This window comes from Hibiscus syriacus, unplaced genomic scaffold (genome assembly GCF_006381635.1).
Source record: "Hibiscus syriacus cultivar Baekdansim isolate YM2019G1 unplaced genomic scaffold, ASM638163v2 tig00110221_pilon, whole genome shotgun sequence".
NCBI lineage: Eukaryota > Viridiplantae > Streptophyta > Magnoliopsida > Malvales > Malvaceae > Hibiscus > Hibiscus syriacus.
In genome coordinates, this window is record NW_024062635.1 from 2,965,572 (window position 1) to 2,988,057 (window position 22,486).

At 33.3% G+C, this 22,486-nt stretch overlaps 1 pseudogene; it reads right to left on the minus strand.

Annotated features, from left to right (window-relative positions):
- LOC120114226 overlaps window positions 1-22,486 on the minus strand; it is a 30,215-nt pseudogene that overhangs the window by 3,571 nt on the left and 4,158 nt on the right.

Here is a 22,486-nt window from a genome sequence, read left to right on the forward strand (position 1 = left end):
CGACGCCGTTTTAGGGGTTCAGGGTATGCGTGTTTCAGCCTGAAAGGGTAAATAGCCTATTTGGTCCTCGCATCTTTGTAACATCTTACCCGTGTTTCTCATATTAAGAGGGGTAAACCTCACTTTTGGTCCCTTATCCTTTGTAACCGCATTATTTAGTCATTAAATGAGATTTATTGTATTTCGATTTCGAGCCTTTTAGTTTTTAATAATTTCATTTCGGTCATTAATTTTTGTATTGTGTTTGCTGGTATTATAATTTGGTCACCATATTTGTATATATTCTATTTTAGTCATTGTCTCAGTTTATTGTGCATTTTCCTTTGATATTCGGATTTGGTCATAAAATTTGCAAATGTTATATATTAGTCATTGTTCATGTTTTATATCATATTTGTCTATATTTGATTCTGGATTTAATATTTTCAAATATTGCAATTTAATCACTGATCCCATGCATTTTATTATCTTTACTGTTATTTGAATCTGGTCACCATATTCGTATATATTCTATTTTAGTCATTGTTTGATGTTTGGTTTAATTACTTTGTGATCTTTTATGTTTATGTTTATTTCATTTTAGTCCTTACTCTTTTGTATTATACTACTTTCGTGGATGTTTAAATCTGATCTCATATTGTGTAATTATTTTATTTTTATCACTGAATATAACTTTGCATCTTTTAATTTTTGGCTTCAAGTTCTAATTGCCTTTATTTTAGTCATTTTCTGTTTTTTAATATATTTGGTTTAATGTCTATTTTATTTTCTTTTGTTTTGGGCATCTATGTTTCCTTGTTTATATTTTAGTCCTACTAATGTATATTATGTCATTTTTGTGGATACTTGACTTTGGTCCCAATGTTTGTAAAAGTTTCATTTTAGTCATTGATTTTATATGTTAGGTATTTTTGTTAATGTTCAAATTTATCCCCGACATTTGTGAATATTTTATTTTATTCATTTATGTATGATTTTATTGTACTTGTTATTCGGTTATTTGTATTATAAATAATGTTTTTAGTAATGTGAATATTTTGTTTTGTATTTCCAATTACATTTATTTTCATTATATTTTTATCTATGTATGAAATATTCGATTATATTTTCAAGAACACGTATGCGTAGAATGGGCGTGGAAAGTACCACTTGATCGAAGTGGTGTGATCCGGTATGGCATTTTAACGACATAGAAACTTGAAATAAGTCGAGTATATTTCGCTAATTAATTTGTTCAAACGATGCAATGTGTGTTATTTTAAGTGACAATTTATTTTATTTTATGTGAATGTAAATTTCAAATTTTTTAATTTGTATTCAATTCACGTTTTTAGTTAATCAATTTACTCGTATGTAAACATCGTTTTTAGTTATATTTGATTCGCAATTTTTTACATAATCAATGGTAGAATTTTCTTTTACAAAAGAGAAATAGTTGAAATAGCTCTCCCGACGGAGGATTGCAAATTTCAAGATTTCTTATCGAGTTAAAGGATTTTCTTTAAATAATTAACTCGAAGCAAATTGATTAAATTTCAATAAATGAATCGTAATTTAACTTTATATTCGATTTATAATTTCCATCAACACGACTATATGTAAGCGATACAGTACCAATTTTGGGCGCTGTGGGGGTGCTAATCCTTCCCCACACGTAACCGACTCCCGAACCCATCAAATCGATTTTCTGGTAAACGTAGACCCCTTTTGTCTTTAAAAATGATTTTTCTTAAAATTATTCTTGAAAGACGTTTTTAGGTATTCGACCTGCCTAATCTAAAGGTCGATGGCGACTCTTTTCAATTTTATTCAAATCAATTCAAAATCACCCATTTTTTCAAAATAAAGTCGTAATCGTTTTTAAAATAATATTTAATTGTTTTACAAAAAAAAATGGTTATGACAGCTTGGCGACTCCGCTGGGGACTTTTTTTAGAGAGTCAAGCTGTATGTCGCTTACACATTGTCGTTATGGTCGAAATTATGAGTTCGAGTCTTTAGTTAATTTATGATCCATTTATTGAAGTTTTTAATTGCATCATTTTTAATTATCATACTAACATTTTATCTTTTTGCTTTCAGCTCTGTCCAAGTTTTTGTCGAGTTTTTTTTCTTTTCATTTTGGGTCAAAGGTAGGTATGTTCCTCCTCACACACATCACTCGCATTGGCATAACATAAGCTCTAGACACGAGCTTCGATCCAAATTAGTTGGGGTGAGTGCTTTACTCTCGTAAGAATTTATTCTTCGTATGAGTTTTAGCAAATAACCCATGGGATACATACTTTATACCTTCGTAGGGATTTATTCCTCGTACGGGTATAAGACAGTGAATCCCCTCGAATTGAACTCGTTCCGTTTGAAACCTGTAATGGGTGAGGATCGAGGGTCTGGCAGCCCAAGGGGGCACCGACATCAGGGACAATTCGAGTCTTTTTTTCGTTAGATCCGAAACCAAGCATATAGTGAACCGTCGAACGATCACCCTAGGTATAGTTGTATCGAACCTCTGTCCGTCAGTAGGTACCTAAAATAGGTGTACACAAAGGAGGAATGTTTCTAAACCCTTACCTTTTGTTTAAAGTTTGTAGAATATATTTATTCTTTTAGAATAAAAGCATGCGAACTAGATATCATGCGGTTAGGATTATTTTCTTGAAATTAAATCAATTTTGGGTAGATAGCATGTCCGGGTAGGATTGTTATCTATTGAAAGCATGCTCGGGTAGATATCATGATGGGTAGGTGTTATATTCATCTTTTAATAACACTTTTATCTATATCGATTGTCTTACCTGTACTAACTAATTTCTTTTATTTTCTTTGTGTGCACTAACTTATTTATTTTCTGTTGTTTTTGTTTTTTTTCATTCTTCTTTACATTGCATCATCATAACATAATGCGAAAATGTTGATCAGCAAGGGGATATTCGAGAGAAAATTTTCACAAGAAGAGATAAAAGTTTTCAACCAAGCAGTCGCGTACACAGACATGCACCGAAGGCTAAAAAGAAATGCACAGAGTACGAGAAGGAGACTTGCTCAAAATGATCGTGCAACGTTCGAGAATAAAATGATGAGCCAATGATCCGATGAGTGATCCAGCAGTCGATTTTTTATCTACGATCATTTCATCGCTATTTATCAAGGAGCGGCATTGACTTCAGCATCGCCGGGGCGTTAAAAGAGTCTGTTTACAAAACGCTTGAGGAGCATCATTTTCAAGGATGAAGATCCCAGATGAAGCAGCGACCCATTTCAGATTCAACATCTAAGAGAAGTCAAGTCTGTAAAGTGGGCTGTCTTGTAATGTGAAAACTTTTATTTCTGGTGAAAATTGTTCTAAAATATTCATTGTTGGGATCCACATTTCTGCATTTGCATTTGCATCGTTGCATTTTGCATAACATTCATTTAAGCATGTTTACATGCATTAATCATACCCTGCTGGAAACTTTGAGGAAGCACTTCTAACTGTGCAATTGCATTCACACAGTACTGAGAATGGATGCAAAAATATGAGGAATTAAAGAAAGAGTTGAACGAGAGTTTGCAAAAGATGCAAGTTGAGTAGGAGGATGCAAAAGACCGCCGTGGATCGTATCTTGCAAAACCAAAAAGACCTAGTTGACCAAATGGTAGCAAAGATGGCTGAGCTCAACCAAGAAAAGGATTCCTAGTCACCAAGCGACGAGAAGAGCCAAGAACGAGATCCCAGAGAATTTGAAACAGTGGTGCAGAGAGACATTTCAGGGAATGAGAGGACAAACCTCTCACAACGGGATGGATGCAACAGAAATAGTACTAGTTCCCGACTTGGTGCTCCCGCCCAAATTCAAGATGCCCGAGTTTGAAAAGTACAGGGGAACTAGTTGCCCCAATGCCCACCTCACGATGTTTATTCGAAAGATGATTGGATACACTAACAATGATCAGATGTTGATCCACTGCTTTCAAGACAGTTTGATTGGGCCCGCTTCAAGGTGGTACCACCAACTGAGTCGTTCTCAAGTCCGTTCCTGGAGGGATTTGGCTAGTGCTTTTTTTGGGGCCAATACAAGCACATGATTGATATGGCCCCCGATCGAACAATGCTTCAGAATATGGGGATGAAGAATTATGAGAGCTTTCGACAGTACGCACAACGATGGAGGGATATTGCATCTCAAGTGCATCCACCAATGACTAAAAAAGAGTTCATTACTCTATTCCTCGATACATTGAAGTCTCCATATATCGACTACATGATAGGGGTTGCCACTAAGAGTTTCTCTGACATTGTCATGTGTGGAGAAATGATCGAAAGAGCAGTCAAGAATGGCCAGATAGGAGGCACTAGTCTTTCCGACAAATAGGAAAGAGATGAGATTAACATTGAAGGATCTTATCTAGCTAATCTGGGGACCAAACCTCATAAGACATTCCGTCGCATCAATCCAATCCCAATGACGTATGAGGAATTGCTCCCAATGCTAGTTGAGAGGAACCTTGTGACTCCAGTTCAATCCAAACCAAGAGAGACCCCATATCCTGAAGGCCATGATATTAACGCCATATACAGCTATCATGTTGGGAGCTCGGGGCATACCACTGACAACTGCAAGACACTAAAGCACAAAATCCATAATATGTTTTATTCAGGGGTATCCTAATACTAAGCCAGAGAAGCCATTTGCATCAACCACTTGCATCCATAGAGATTGTTTTGTTTGAACTCGTTTTTGTTCTTTCTTCAATATTTGCTTAAATATTTTTAATCTTGGATGACTAAAATGATGTTACCTTCTAAGGTTAAATAATTAAACAAATTTTAATCTTTAGTTCTTTGAGTATCGAATGAATTACATATTCTTTTAATTATTCAAGAATTGTAAATTTTTGACATATGGCAAGATTAGACCTGTTTTATTCTGTCTAAACCCAAAATAAAATCTCTCAATTTTTACCCGAAATAATTCCTGGTCACTACCAAATAACCACTTTTTGACATTCTATCTCTTTGAGCCCTTGAAATATTCTTTCCACCTTGAAACACTGTATTTATTTTTTGAGACACAAAAGTCATACCCATACCTTTCTTTGAGCCAATAAAGCCACCATCGTCTTCTTAGACGTAAAACCAACATTTTCTACCAATAAAACCTACAGACATTGAGTACAAGATGTTCAATTGAACATAAACCTTCCTACAAAGAAGACACAGTGTGGGGCATCTCGCATCAATTGTCTGAAGACGAGCATGAGCAATTGAGACATGTTGAGAGCAAGAAGCGAAGAGAAAAAATAGAATTCATTCAAAATAATTCTATCATGCATTAATTACTGTTTTCATTTAAATAAAAATTAATCCTGAAAATCTATCCCCTGGGGATACCTCTTCTGCAAGGACTTCTGTGTATGAGATGATGAACGGCTTTCTTTCTTTATCCCTTCACAAAAGGAGAAAATATATCCCTTGTGTCCCCATTTGAGCCTGAATGATATTTTCTTCTGATTCAACCCTAACCAAGGATCACCCTCCACGCTGGAGGGCAAGTTGGAGGAAATCTGCGCATGAGTAAATACATTGATCCAGATGAGATACTGAAAGGTGAACCAAACATCAAGTGCGAAGATCCAATCAAAAACAAAGAAAAATCAAAGAGAAAAGAGCAAAGAAAAAACAAAGAGCAAAGAGAAAATCAAAGCAAAAATCAAAGAAAAAGCAAAGAACAAAAGAGGACAAAGAACACAGACAAAGAGTCTCCTGACTTAAATGACGCATTGAGCTTCAAACCGTGAGATTAATCAAACACAATAACTCTAGAATCATTTGACTCGAAGATCATAAGACATCAAGAGAAGACAAAGGACTCATACGAGCATATTCAAATGGAGCAAAACAAGATTGAAGGCATCAGAGTTAATTGATCCTTGGTTCAAATACCCTTAAAACACATGTTTGGGCCTTTTATCCCTTTCTTTCATAACCCTGAACCATGGCCTACATTACGTGCCTTACAAGTCCCTTCTAATCATACATGGATTTCTAAGCGGAAGAGACTATCCTCATATTTTATCCCGCCTATCAGGATTAATATTTTACTTCTAAAGATTTTCTAAAATCTTTAATGCGTGATAGAGAAAAATAACAAAGGGGGGTTAAAGACGTAAAATTCTGAGTAACGTCTTGAAACCAAAGGAGGATTCGAGTTGAAAACCTGAAAGGGCGGCTCGAATATGAAGATTATTACATAGGAGACGATTGCTCAAATCCCTTGATGAGGCATCACACAACATGAATGAGAACATGAGAGTTGGGAGTCAGAGAACACTTCCAATAACTGAGTACAGAAGCTACTCCATCAGATCAGTGTACATCAAATAAATGAGAATATCATACTTTTGACCAAAATTAACCACTTGAGACTTTTTATCCTTCCTTACTTAACCATCTCTCAAAGATAACATTGATCTTGACACTTGTCAAATAGCTATAATTTATTGAAGGATTACAATTGTAATTAATTCTTTGATATCCAATGAACTCTTGTTCTATGATTTGTCAATTGTGAAACCTTAAAAAGGGGTAATATTTTTAAAACTTTTGATTAAACATTTTTCAAAATTATTTTAATTGATATTTTCATACTTTTGAAAATAAAAGAAGAAGAAAAAATTTTCAAACAAGATAATCTCTGGAGGCATATCTTAGAATTCAACAAATATCTCACCGAAGCTCAGAATCGAAGCTGGGGCAAGAGAAAGTTAATTTTTGGACAAAATTTGATGGGACAAACAAATGGTCTCAGGTCAAGGTTTGCAAGAGTACACCATGGTGGAAATACGGACAAGTTGAATCAATGATAGACTGCTCTCGCGATCATTCTCCTTCTAGATCGAGAAAAGTATATACATACATACACATACATACATACATACATACATACATACATCCATGATACATAAAATTTGCATCAAACATTTATCATCATGTGTATTAAAGACATTTTTCTCCTCACTTGAGGACAAATTCAATAAAAGAAGATCAAATAAATTTCATCTTGACATCTATCATAACTTCCAAAATAGTTAGTCAAAATTGCATCATTCTGATCTTTTCAGGAAATTAGAGCTCGGAAATAACCAGGTGTTTTCAACCTGAAAGAACAATGCAATCCACATATTTGGCTTCCTGAAGTCAACAATCAGATCTTCTGAAGATGTTTCCTCAACATGCAGGAATCAATAGATAAACTTTGAGCTATTGAGATTATTTTCTTTAAAAAAATAAAGTGTCGTCTCACTTGAGATAGTTTTCTTAAAAACAAATTTTATTTTGTCTCGCTTGAGACAACTTTCTCTTTAAAACAAATTGTGTCTCGCTTGAGATATTTTTCCACAAATTTTGAGAATTTTAAAACAAATTGCGTCTCGCTTGAGACATTTTTCCTTTGAGATACAAATTTTGAATTTGATTCACTAAAAACAAAATTAATCTCACCTTAGATTGTTGTTTCTTTCAAAACAAATTTCGTCTCGCTTGAGACCTTTTCCCTTTGAGATCCAAATTTCGAATTTGTTTCACATTAAACAAAGTTGATCTCACTCGAGATCGTTTTCTCAAAAACAAACTTTGTCTCGCTTAAGACAATTGCTCTAAAAACAAATTTTGTCTCATTTGAGACTATGTCTTAAAGCAAATTTCGTCTCGCTTGAGACATCATTTTCTCTCATAATACAAATTTCAAGGTTGTTGTACTTAAAGCAAAATTAATATCACTTGAGATTTTCAAAGCTGATTTGTCTCGCACGAGACAGTTTTCCCTGTTAACAAATCCTGAAATTGTTTCATTTGAAACAAAATAAACACTGTTGAAAACACCCTTGAGATTATTTCCATATAAACAAAATCGACAATATTTGGATCTTTTAAAACGATTTTTGTCTCCCGAGACAATTTCTCTTGAAAAATCTTTGAGTTTGTTCCTTTTGAATAAAAATCTTGGAGTTTGTTCCTTTTGAATAAATATCTTTGAGTTGTTTCTTTTGAAAAAATCTTTGAGTCTATTTATTTTAAAACAAAGTGTTATCTCTCTTGAGACAGTTTCTCTTGAAGTAAATCTTTGAATATGTTCATTTTGAAAATCTTTGAGTTTGTTTCTCTTAACAAAATCATCTTTGAGTCTATTTCTTTAAAAACATATGTTGTCTCTCTTGAGACAGTTTCTAATGAAAAACTAACTTTTGAGATTGTTTCATTTGAAACAAATTTGGTCTCACTTAAGATGTAATCCATCTTTGAGTCTATTTCTTTTGAAACAAAATTTTATATCTTAAAGACAATTTCTTTTGAAAAAATCTTTGAGTTTGTTTCCTTTGAAACAAAATTTTGTCTCTCGAGACAACTTCTTTTGAAAATACCCACATTTGAGATCGTTTAGACAATTTCTTTTAAAACTACCCACCTTGGAGATTGTTTTTATTAAAACAAATGTTGACTCTCTTGAGGCAGTATCTCTAGAAATACAAAATCTTTGAGTTTGTTTCAATTGAAATAAAACCATTTTTGAGTCGTTTCACTTGAAACATTTTCTCTTGAAACATTTTCTCTTAAAACAAGATCATCTTTGAGTTTGTTTCTCTGGAAACAATGTTTTATCCCTTAAAACAATTTCTTTTGAAAAATCATTGAATCTCTTTCTTTGGAAACAAAAGTTTGTATCTCTCGAGACGGTTTCTTTGAGAAAAATCTTTGAGTTTGTTTCTTTGGAAACAAAATTTACCATCTTTGAATTTGTTTCCCTTGAAACAAAACAAACATCTTTGAGATCGTTTCCCTTGAAATGAATTTTGTCTCATTTGAGACAATTTCCCATGAAACGTCGATCTTTGAGTCGTTTCCCTTAAAACGAATTTGGTCTCTTTTGAGACAGTTGCTTTTAAAAATATCATCTTTGGGTTTGTTTCTTTTGAAACAAATCTTTGATTTGGTTTCTCTTGAAACCATAAACCCTAAAGATGGCCAGCCGTCCTCATCATGTAGGAACCGTGTCATCCCCAGACCAGAGCTCTTCATCACGTAGGAGCCGTGTCAACCATAGATAACCAGCCGTCCTCATCACGTAGGAACCGTGTTATCACCTTTAGATGGCCAGAACTCTTCATCACGTATGAGCCGTGTCATCAGCTGACCAGATCTCCTCATCACGTAGGAGCCGTGTCACCCTTAGATAACCAGCCGTCCTCATCATGTAGGAACCGTATTATCACCTTTAGATGGCCAGAACTCTTCATCACGTATGAGCCGTGTCTTTCTCCGACCAGATCTCTTCATCACGTATGAGCCGTGTCACCCTAGATAACCAGCCGTCCTCATCACGTAGGAATCGTGTTATCACCTTTAGATGGCCAGAACTCTTCATCACGTATGAACAGTGTCGTCCCCACCAACAAAACTATCCATTTTTTTTTTCCAACCAAAAAGAGGAGAACCAGACAAAAACGTGTTTTCTTGTCGTCTTTGCCCTATTCTTGTTAACACAAGAATGTGCAAAGAGGGGCAGCTGTAGACACCCGTTTTTGTCCGGGTTTTTTTATCGTTATTTTATTATTATTATTATCGTTATCTTATTATTTTATTATTATTTATTATTACATATTTTTTTTGCAGGCCAAAGCCCAATACAACAAGGCCCAACCAAGGCCCAAACACGAGCCCAAGTAATTAGGGTTTTAAACCCTAAACCTATCATCATTCAGCCGCCGCCGCCGCTTCTGTTGGACTTCCAGCCGCGCCGCCGTCACTGTTCCGGCCCACTCCGATGGTCCAGCCGCCGTTCCCGCGCCACCATCGTCATCCACAGTGAAAAATCAATCAAACAGCAACCCCATCAGTGACCAAATCAACCAAAAACCAAACCCCAAATTAAAATACCAATAAATCCCTAAATATTCGGGATTTATATCTTACAAAATCAGAGAAGGACATGGGCTATTCTAGACATCATCATCTCACCAAACGGAAAAAAATCAACATGAAAAAGCAAGATAAAAGGAAGGAAGCAAAGAGAACAGAGAGGGGGGTCATTCGGTTAAAAAAAAAAACAGAGAGAAGAACGAGAGACCATTTTGGGTTCAGAAAAAAAAAGAAAAAAAAAAAAAGATAGAAAAAAAAGAGAGATTCGAAACAAAAAAAAAGAAGAGAAAGGAAGGAGAAGAGAAATAAAATCGAAAAAAAAAACGAAAGCACATATCTCAGTCAAACCAAGCAACCGAAAAGAACCACAAGCAAAGAGAGAAGAAGAGAATCATACCTTGTTCGGAGGAGCATCCCAAAGGTCACTGGTTCCTTTTGTTTTGAAAGGTAAACTTTAGATTTGAGGAGTTGGGGTTGCTTTTAGACTAAACTAATTAGGGATCTAGGTAGAGGGAGATGAGAGGATGATTTTGAGGGTCTTTGGCCCGTTCCGGCCACCGTGGGCCGCCGCGCACCGCCGTGAGGCATCGCCGGCGGCGGAGACTTTTCTTCTCCCCGATGAGGGAGTTGAGAGAGTTTTAAAATCCCTCTCTCCCTCTGTTTCTCTAGCTGAGAAAATGAGAAGTTTAGCCCGTTTTAGCCTTAAAAAAATAAATATATAATTGAACCAAAACGACGCCGTTTTAGGGGTTCAGGGTATGCGTGTTTCAGCCTGAAAGGGTAAATAGCCTATTTGGTCCTCGCATCTTTGTAACATCTTACCCGTGTTTCTCATATTAAGAGGGGTAAACCTCACTTTGGTCCCTTATCCTTTGTAACCGCATTATTTAATCATTAAATGAGATTTATTGTATTTCGATTTCGAGCCTTTTAGTTTTAATAATTTCATTTCGGTCATTAATTTTTGTATTGTGTTTGCTGGTATTATAATTTGGTCACCATATTTGTATATATTCTATTTTAGTCATTGTCTCAGTTTATTGTGCATTTTCCTTTGATATTCGGATTTGGTCATAAAATTTGCAAATGTTATATATTAGTCATTGTTCATGTTTTATATCATATTTGTCTATATTTGATTCTGGATTTAATATTTTCAAATATTGCAATTTAATCACTGATCCCATGCATTTTATTATCTTTACTGTTATTTGAATCTGGTCACCATATTCGTATATATTCTATTTTAGTCATTGTTTGATGTTTGGTTTAATTACTTTGTGATCTTTTATGTTTATGTTTATTTCATTTTAGTCCTTACTCTTTTGTATTATACTACTTTCGTGGATGTTTAAATCTGATCTCATATTGTGTAATTATTTTATTTTTATCACTGAATATAACTTTGCATCTTTTAATTTTTGGCTTCAAGTTCTAATTGCCTTTATTTTAGTCATTTTCTGTTTTTTAATATATTTGGTTTAATGTCTATTTTATTTTCTTTTGTTTTGGGCATCTATGTTTCCTTGTTTATATTTTAGTCCTACTAATGTATATTATGTCATTTTTGTGGATACTTGACTTTGGTCCCAATGTTTGTAAAAGTTTCATTTTAGTCATTGATTTTATATGTTAGGTATTTTTGTTAATGTTCAAATTTATCCCCGACATTTGTGAATATTTTATTTTATTCATTTATGTATGATTTTATTGTACTTGTTATTCGGTTATTTGTATTATAAATAATGTTTTTAGTAATGTGAATATTTTGTTTTGTATTTCCAATTACATTTATTTTCATTATATTTTTATCTATGTATGAAATATTCGATTATATTTTCAAGAACACGTATGCGTAGAATGGGCGTGGAAAGTACCACTTGATCGAAGTGGTGTGATCCGGTACGGCATTTTAACGACATAGAAACTTGAAATAAGTCGAGTATATTTCGCTAATTAATTTGTTCAAACGATGCAATGTGTGTTATTTTAAGTGACAATTTATTTTATTTTATGTGAATGTAAATTTCAAATTTTTTAATTTGTATTCAATTCACGTTTTTAGTTAATCAATTTACTCGTATGTAAACATCGTTTTTAGTTATATTTGATTCGCAATTTTTTACATAATCAATGGTAGAATTTTCTTTTACAAAAGAGAAATAGTTGAAATAGCTCTCCCGACGGAGGATTGCAAATTTCAAGATTTCTTATCGAGTTAAAGGATTTTCTTTAAATAATTAACTCGAAGCAAATTGATTAAATTTCAATAAATGAATCGTAATTTAACTTTATATTCGATTTATAATTTCCATCAACACGACTATATGTAAGCGATACAGTACCAATTTTGGGCGCTGTGGGGGTGCTAATCCTTCCCCACACGTAACCGACTCCCGAACCCATCAAATCGATTTTCTGGTAAACGTAGACCCCTTTTGTCTTTAAAAATGATTTTTCTTAAAATTATTCTTGAAAGACGTTTTTAGGTATTCGACCTGCCTAATCTAAAGGTCGATGGCGACTCTTTTCAATTTTATTCAAATCAATTCAAAATCACCCATTTTTTCAAAATAAAGTCGTAATCGTTTTTAAAATAATATTTAATTGTTTTACAAAAAAAAATGGTTATGACAGTAAGTACTTAAAAATCAAAATATTCAACATCATTCAAAATATTTAATAGGGCAACACAGTTCCTAGCAGATCTGATAATTATGATTTAAACCTAAAATATGATCTGATTGATAAACCATAATTTGATCTAATTGAACTTAACTATAAAAAAGATAATGGTTTAAATTATTCATTCGAAATTAAAAAAAACAAATTTGAAGGATCAAAACTAAAAATTATTCTCTCACAATTACTTGAATAAATAACTTGAGATGATCTAATTAAAAAGGTTTAATTAATCAATTTATATGATTAAAAATTTTGTTAATAGTTATTTTTCTTTTTGTTTCTACCTCTTTGGTGGGCTGACATTATTAGTTAATTGAGTAATAAGCTGAAACTATTGCTGGTAACAAAACATTGTTCTTCATTTTCATTCATTCATATTTCTTCCGTAACATTTTTCCTTTCCCACTATCTTTTTTCTTCAACACTTGCGGACTTTCTTTTTGGCGGAAGCAAGGCGGTCAAAGCTATAAGCTTTCAGGTGTAATCTGAAGCTTATTTTATTCTAGAAGTCATCATATTTATCTAGTTAATGAAGGGTTAAGCCGTTAGACACTTTACTTTTTCTGTAGTTTTTTCCCTTCAGAATGAATACTTGACTGATTAGCATCAAGTCGTGTTAATTTGTGGAAGAAAACAGATAATGTACTAAGCCTTGCAAAATATTTTCTCTTGAGTGAAGCACCAACACAATTTTGTTTCCAGCATCAACAATAAAAAATGAACACCAGCTATATTAAGAAATCAACATTGATACAATCCAACAAAGCAATAGCCTTACTTGATGTCAAACATAAATATGAACGAATAACACGAGCAGTAGTGAACCAAAGCAATCAAATATAAACTAAAACAACAGCTAAATAAATTGATACCCGTAGTAAATTCCATTGATAACCACCAGCAAAACTATCATCAACCAAAGCACTAAAGAGAAACACAAAACCAGTTCGATCCCCATCCAGTAGCTACGTTCATTTGATAGCCCCCAACAAGTTCAAGCTTGATTGAACCACAATTAAGAGGAGATGGCCACACCGAACGAAATTGAAATCAAAGCAAGAAAACATAAACACGAGAACACAGAGAGGGAAAAAACTAAGTAGCAAACTTAAGAGTTACCCATTCAGACATTTCATCGACCAGTTTCTATGCATTTAGATTGATACGAATCAGTTAACCATAATCATTATACCACATCTCATTGGTAAAACTAGCAGCAGTGAGAAGCATCAAGCTATTGACAAGAATTAAAAGCAGGCATACAAGAGAGGTGTATTAAATTGGTAAATTGAATAAACCATTCATATGCAGTAGCGGTGACCTTCAGGCATGTCGGGACAACAACAACATATGAAGAGAGGAGAAACATCGGTAGAAGAAAACAACAAATGAAATTCATGGCAAAGAATCATATTGGAGCGAAAGAAAATCGACAAAGAAGAAATTGAACCATTGTGGGAACAACGGCATGAGAGAAAAGACCTTAATCGTTAATCGATGATCAAACGAAGCTGGCGACAAAAGAAAAAGAAGAACGTCGACCGAGAAAGCGAAAATAATCAGAGGTGATGAAATCAACGACTAATCGATGATTGAAAAAAACAACGGCAAAAGCGAATGAAGGAGATAATGGGTGTAGATGGTGCAGATAATAGCAGCGGAAGAAAAAAAATCAGAGCAGAACAGAAGAAAAGTGGCTTCAGGATCTTTAGTGAATGATACCATATGAGAAAGCAGCCATGGTGGCCGGAAATGTACAGGTGGTGATGAATATAGGGTTTAATAATTGACTATATGATTATCTCTTGTTCCCTAAGTAATGGGGTAGAAGAGGTAAGATAGCAACACTAGGTTTAGTAATTGACTAAAATGGATATAAAGAATGGAGCAATATTAAAACGTATGTTTTTGAATTGAAGTAAAATGTAATATACTCTGTTAGCCTAGTTACAACTAATGAGTTTATATAACCCAAAACCATAGCCAACTATTAATCAATCTTATACTCTAACACAATGCATGACTGTTGATATTCAAGGATATCAAGAGTGATAATGAAAAGCTTTAATACCTGTCGAGCAACTCCGAGAAATAGAAAAACTTTAGTATCAGCAGGAACTTGTAGAAAATTGTATTATTATTAGCATGATGTAAACCTGCTCTGCTGCACCTTTGCTGACTCTGCATCTTATCAGCTTCATTAATGTATGTAAGGACGATTCTCTTGTTCGATTAGATTGAAGGGAAGGGAGGGAACCTCCATGATTTCGACTCGTGCCTTTCGATCATAAAACTTCATACCAATTATATCAAAGAAAGAATTGAAGCAGGGAGTACTGTTCATTAACTAAGCTATTTTACCTCTTTATGATCAACCAACATTGCAACATCTATAGCATCTTGAATCTCCAATCTGGAAGCTCTTGCCTCCATCAAAACAATCATGTCTTTATCAACATCGTTGAGCAAAATTTATGATGAAAATAATTTGTTCTAAATTTCAACATTGTAGATGGAAAAATCGATAGATCTCAAAGAGAATTCCTTAAGAACTCTATCAAACTTTTATCCACTAGAAGCTTGTTAAGTGTCAATGTGTCTGTTTTTTCACAGCAAAGCACTTCCCTCATTGGGGTTTTTGTGTTTCGTCATCGGGAGTGGCTCTCCCGTAAGAGCTGACTGTAGACAAAGATAAAAAAAAGAAATACACATTACTTGGACCATATGTTAAGAGTCCTAAAATTACTAAAATCACTCCTACAATGACCTATACTATAGAATTTCCTTGCAGTTTAATGTTGAGTCATCACTAACTCAAACCATTTTGGTAATGCAAAGAATCAATATCCTAAATTGGTTGCTTCGGTTTTGACATGGATGTGGTGTGTTACTACTTTTGGAGTTTTATCAAAGTGTGAAACTTGATCGATTTTCAAAGGATCTCCTTGGAATAACCCAGCATCAGTAGTAATAATGCCACCGAGTTTGATGCAACCAATATCAAAGCACCGTCCTTGCCATTCCCTATCGCGTAAAACCTTAGCTTTCGGAGCCAGTTGAGCCATAAGTGCTGCAGTAGCATTCCCATAATTGTTTTCCTATATGAAACTAATTGTTGAGTAGATAACAAGCAGTGCTAGAATACGAAGCAAATTAGGGTAATTAGAACCCTTTCTCTGCAACCAAACAAGGCTTTAGATTTCAAAGGTGTGATTGCATTTTCACTCATTTCATGTATGTATCTCCACTTACTCCATGTTCAAGTCCGATGGCCATAAGAGTCGCTGCTTCCATTACCCATGATAGAAGGTTCCATGAAAATCCCCATAATTTCAATATTTTATTTCTTGAAAATTGTAGAATAAAACTCAGTTTGATTGCATAATATTATAAAATCAAAACGATTATTGGCAAACAAATACTCACAGTCGAAAAACAAAAAATTCCAAGATTTACGAGGAAAAATCAAAAGGGAAAAACCACGGGTAAATGGGAAGAATTTCACTAATATGAAGGAAGAAAATACAAGAGGATTTTAGAGAAATAAAAAAATTGATATCTAACCCTTACCTTTAGTATCTATTTATAGGGATAGATACTTGATTACAAAGGAAACTTATAAAGTATAAATCTACTTAAAGTAGAAAAAATAAAGTTCCTACTTATAAACAAACTAGGTTTTTTATTTACCCCAGTTAATTTAATTAATTTTTGCCACTTTGAATTCGAGCCAAGATCTAACAAATCTCCACCTTTACTCGAATTCTGAAAGTGCAAAGATTTTGATACAAAACACTCAAATTTGATGAGACACTCAAACTCAATAAAAACAATTTTTCACTTCAATGAACACATTCTCCACCTCTTCCACAACGCCCCTTAAAAGGGTAATCTTCAGTAATGGAGACCGACCAAGTCCAAGCAATGCTCAAACTTGGTTGTAGGGAGTGGTTTCGTCATAATGTCTGTAGGATTGTCATAAGTGTTGACTTTTCTCACAACAATGTCACCTCGATCAATTACATCACGCACAAATTGATAGCAAATATCAATATGTTTCGTCCGCTTATGAAACATTTTATCTTTCGCGAAGAATATAGTACTTTAATGATCACAAAACACTGTATTGATCTAAAGGTCTTCACTAAGTTCACCAATAAGTTCTTTCAACCAGATTGCTTTCTTACAAGCTTCAGCGATCGCCATGTACTCCGCTTTAGTAGTTGACAAAGCAACCTTTCTTTTTAGAGTAGTTTTCCAACCAATGACATAACCTTAAACCGCAAAGACGTACCCCGTAATTGATCTCTTATTATCAAGATCTCCAGCAAAATCAGAATCTACATACCCTACGACTCCATCTCTAGTTTGTCTAAACTACAAGCAAACATCACTAGTATCGAGAAGATACCTGAAAATCCATTGGACATCTTTCCAATGTTCTTTCCAGGATCCGTCATATATCTACTCACTGAACTAACTGCATATGCTAAGTTTGGACGCGTACAAACTATAACATACATTAGAGATCCTACTTCACTAGAATATGGACACGTGACATGTATTTTACCTCCGAATCTGATTTTGATAATCAATACGATGAAAGTCTGAAGTGAGTTGCCAACGAAGTGCTCTCATGCTTCACACTATGCATATTAAACATGATTAGAAATTTTTCAATGTACCCATTTAGACTTAGGTATAATTTACTTGCTTGTCTGTCTCTTCTAATTTCCATTCCGAGTATCTTCTTTGCATGACCTAGATCTTTCATCTCAAACTACTTATTAAGTTGAGTATTCAATTGTCTAATATCTTATTTATTATTTACTGCTATTAACATATCATCAACATAAAGAAACAGTTATATAGGTGAATCATCAGATCCTTCTTGAAGTAAATACAACTATCAAAGTTACATCGCTTAAACTCAAGAGAAACCATAAAAGAATCAAACCTCTTATACCATTGTTCGGGTGTCTACTTAAGTCCATAAAGAGATTTCTTCAGTGAACATACATGGTCATACTATCCTAAGACATTAAAACCCTTAAAATGCTTCACGTAAATATCTTCTTCAAGTTCGCCATAAAAGAACGCCATTTTCACATCTAGATGATCAAGCTCAAGGTCTCGCATAACAACTATTCTAAGCAAAGCACTAATAGAACTATGTTTTACCACCGAAGAAAAAACATCTTTAAAATTAATTCATAGGATTTGGTTAAACCCTTTTATAACCAGTCTTACCTTGTAACTAGGCTTTTCCACTCCCAAAATTATTTCCTTCTTTTTGTACACCCACTTACACTGAATGGCTTGTTATCCGTTGGGAAGTTTCACTAAATTTCAAGTGACATTCTTGTGAAGTGGCTCTATTTCCTCATGTATTGCGATCATCCACTTGTATTAGTCTTCTTAGTTAACTGCCTCTAAATAGGATGATTGCTCTTGGTTCTCATAAATGTCTTCTACAATACTCAGAGTGTATGCGACTAGATCATCCTATGCGTACCTTTGTGGTCGTTTGATTTCTCTTCTAGGTCAATTTTGTGCAACAAATAGCAAAAGATCAGACTATTACGACGGAGTTCTATTCTCTAAGAGTGTATCAGATGTGAACCTTATTTTAAACTGAATCTTTATCTTCTTTATGCGATATTTGATTCTTGGGAATTCTTGGTAGTTTGATTGAGGTGTAATCCTCGCAGCATAACAAATTCATCAAATATCATATCTCTATTAATAATTATCTTTCTAGTTTTAGGACACCCTAATTTATATCCTTGTACTTCTAATTTATATACTATAAAGATGCACTTTGTGGATCTAGGCTCTAATTTATCATTGCTTAAATGAACATACGTAGGACAATCAAATATCTTCAAATTAGAATAATGTGTGGGATTACCAAACCATACCTCTTGTGGAGAGCTTTTGTCAATGGCCATGAATTGATACATGTTAATCAGAAAACATGCTAGCGACGCTTCAACCCAGAATGAATTCGATAGATCAACATTGGAGAGCATACAATGAACCCTCTTTATTATCATTCTACTCATTCGATCAATAACTTCATTTTGTTGTGGTGTATAACAGAAAATCAAGTGTCTCACAATCCCTTCTTTCTTGCATAACTCATCAAATTCTTCTAAATAGAAGTCTAAGTCATTTTTAGTGTGAAGACGTTTAACTTGTCTTCTAGTTTGTTTCTCAATCATTATCTTTCAATTCTTAAATGTGGTTATTACATCACTCTTCTACTTCAGGAAGAACGGTCAAACCTTCATAGAATAGTCATTAATGATTTTCAACATGTAGTTTGCACCTTCATTAGAGGATACTCTAGACAAACCTCATAGATCATCATGAACGTAGTCTAGGGTATCTTTCATATTGTCAATCTCTTTGGTAAAGTGGACTCTCCTTTGTTTTCCAAACAGGCAGTGTTTGCAAAATTCTAGTGCGCAAATTTCTTAACCATCAAAGAGCCCTCTTTTACTAAACTCTAACATGCCAAGTTTGCTCATATGCCCCAGGCGCATATGCCACAGCTTAGTTACATCTTCCTCTAACAGTGTGGATGATCCAACTTTGGTTGGAAGATTTTGATCTTCCCCTTCCTTTACTACTAGAATAATGCTCGCATTTTCTTTCACAGTCTGAGTTAGTCAATCCATGAACCACAAGACCCTCTTCCTAGGACTTGAAACCAGATTCAAGATGATTCATCTTGTCGAATGAGTTCATGTCATTGTACACATCTTCAAGAGTGAGTGTTTCGCGACTGTATAAGATTGTATCTCTGAAAGATGAGTAGGAAAGGGGCAGTGAACATAACAGAATCAGTCCTAAATCTTCTTGATCATACTTTACTTCTATAGTCTCTAGATCAGAGATAGTTTCTTTGAATGTGGTCAGGTTCTCTTTAAGAGACGAACTTTCCACCAACTTGAGCAAATAAAGACGTTGCTTTAGGTGCAAATTGCTGGTCAACCATTTTTACATGCATAGTTGCTCTAACTTCATCCATAACGAAGCAGTTGTCTGGTCCTTCAACACATTTTGCAAATTTGATTTGATAAGTGTAAATGAATATGATAAAGGACTTTATGATCCTTACGCTTTTCTTCATTCGTCCATTGTGTTACTGGTTTCTCATCAAATCCTTCTATTCTGTCGTCTAGATCTAATTGTGTAAGAACATCTCAATTCTTCACTTGTCATAGCGAGAACATGTTGCTTCGATCTAATAGTGGAATATCATACTTCATTGTTATCATAATTTTCTTAAACCCGACGCTCTGATACCAATTTATTATAATATCGAAACAATTATCGACAAATAAATATTCACAGTTGAAAAACAAAATAATACCAAGATTTACGTGGAAAACCCAAAAAGGGAAAAACCATGGGTGGAGGGAAGAATTTCACTAATATAAAGAAAAAAAATACAAGAGGATTTTGGAGAAAGAAAAAAATTGATATCTAACTCTTACCCTTTTTATCAATTTATAGGCATAAATACTTGATTACAAATGATACATATAAAGTAGAAATCTACTTAAAGTATATTTTCTACATAAAAGAAAAAAAAATAAAGTTTCTACTTCTTATCAAACTAAATTTCTTACTTTCCCTAATTAATTTAATTAATTCGTGTCTCTTTGAATTCGAATCAAACTTCAACACATAATTAGGGATTGATTTGCAACAAAAAAATGAAGATTTAAGTTACTTTTTTTTCTCTTCAAGTTTTTTGTGACCAAAAAGTTCAAGCCTCTTCTGGATTTCATCGGAGGTTAAACCTTGTTTTGTGCATTTTAGAATCTCAAAAACCTCTTCAACTGTGATGTTTTCGTGAATGAACAATAATCAAATGAAAAGTTTATACCGGATAAGATTTTAGCATCGTATGATGTTATTAAAACCAGAGGGGAAAAAGAAAAAAAAATATTTACTAGATCAACAATCACCTTGTTAATGGCTTCAAGAGCATCGGTTGTTTTGTCCGTGTCCATTGCAGCTTCCAACACTGAGAATCGAGTATAGTTACCTGCAAACTAAAGAGCATTCCATATGATCATTTCACTTGTAAAAGAAAAGCAAAGGAAGTAACTCATGGTTATTTCAAAGGAATACACAAGATTCTTTCGGTGTTTTAAATAATAACATGCATCTTGAAGAAAAAGTTCCCCAGAAATTTTGAACTTATTCTGTACTTTCTTACTAGAGACGAGGTTCTTCTATCAAAGCATCTTCGGGTGTAGTTTTACGTACACTTGGTTTTGGAAATGGCAGTGGTGTGAGTCTAAAATGATTGTGAAAGTTGAGTGCTCAAGGCCTCAGGGTCCAGGGAGCTTTATGCAGCAACTCAAGAGAGCTGATGGGTTGGGCTTTGGGTTTCCCTTGCCTTGCCCCACTACAAATTTGCTTCACCAGCTCAACACACTGTCGATTCATGATTCTGTTAGTATACGGAAATAATTAGTTCGTATAAGTGAGTTAATTTAATTTTTTGAATTTTTATGCTATAGTTGTTATATATTATAATTTGATATTTATTTGAAATAAATATATTATATATAAAAATAACATAACATACCGCATTGATAAATATTAAAACTGTTATTTAAGAAATTTGATTTTGCATAATTGTATGCATGAAGTTTTGATTCCATTTAATTTTTATCGATATATCATCATTTTATGTTTAAATATTGTGTACACAAAAAATATATTTATTTAATATAAAAATAAGTTAAAGTATTTATTTTTAATGTTAATTTTCTAGTTTGATGCATGTATTATATTGAAGTCCTCAATGCTATACTATTTACGTTTTCAATTTTATAAATGAAGTGCTATACAAATATGACATGACATGTATGGATTATGACGTTTAAAAGAAATTATCTATTAGTATTATTTTTTTGATTAAAGAAATTATCTATTATTTAAAATATAATAGTAAGATTAGTTTTCTATATTTTATTTTTTTGGCTTAATGGTCACTTTTGTCTCTGTAATAAACTTAATTTATCACTTTCACCTATATCGTATTTTCGCATCAATTTAACCTCAAAATTATTTAATTGTATCATTCTATACCCTTTCCCTAACTTAAAACCCTAAGTTAGTGTAGAGGTAATATGGTTATGGTTTAGGGTTTAAGGGTTGTAATTTAGGGTTTTAAGTTGGGTAGAGTTATAGAATGATGTAATTGAACAACTTCGAAGGCTAAATTGATGCGAAAATATGATAGGGACGAAAGTGATAAATTGGATCTACTACAGGGGAAAAAGTTACCCTTTTACCTATTTTTTTTCGATTTCTCTTTAATCTTTAATTTTTTTATATTTTTATTAATATATGGGTAAACTATATGAATGATCACCCAATTATGACCATCATTTTCAAAATGGAGTCAATATGACTATTTAACTATTTGATTGATTCCAATATAACTGCCCGTCGTTAGCATTTAACAGAAGTGCTTACGTAGCAATTAACATTTAATTTATTTAATTATATTTATTTTTTATCCAATCAAATAGTGACACATGTCACCTTCTGATATATAAATCAAAGATAACTTGCATTGCAACAAACTATATTTATCTTATAATATTATTAATGATAGAAAAATAGAGAAATAAAATCATTCAAGTGAGGATTCAAACCTAGACCAATTATAAAATATAAGAGCACCTAAATAGTCAAGCAAATATAATTTTTTTATAATTAAATAAATTATATGTATTATAAACCGTATTTAATGCAAGGTTTAAAATTTAAATTTAAATTTATTATTTTTTTTTATTTGTAAACTAAGTTCACTATTATTTATACATCTTTTTATATTTATTTTTAGAAATATAAATATGAAAAAAATAT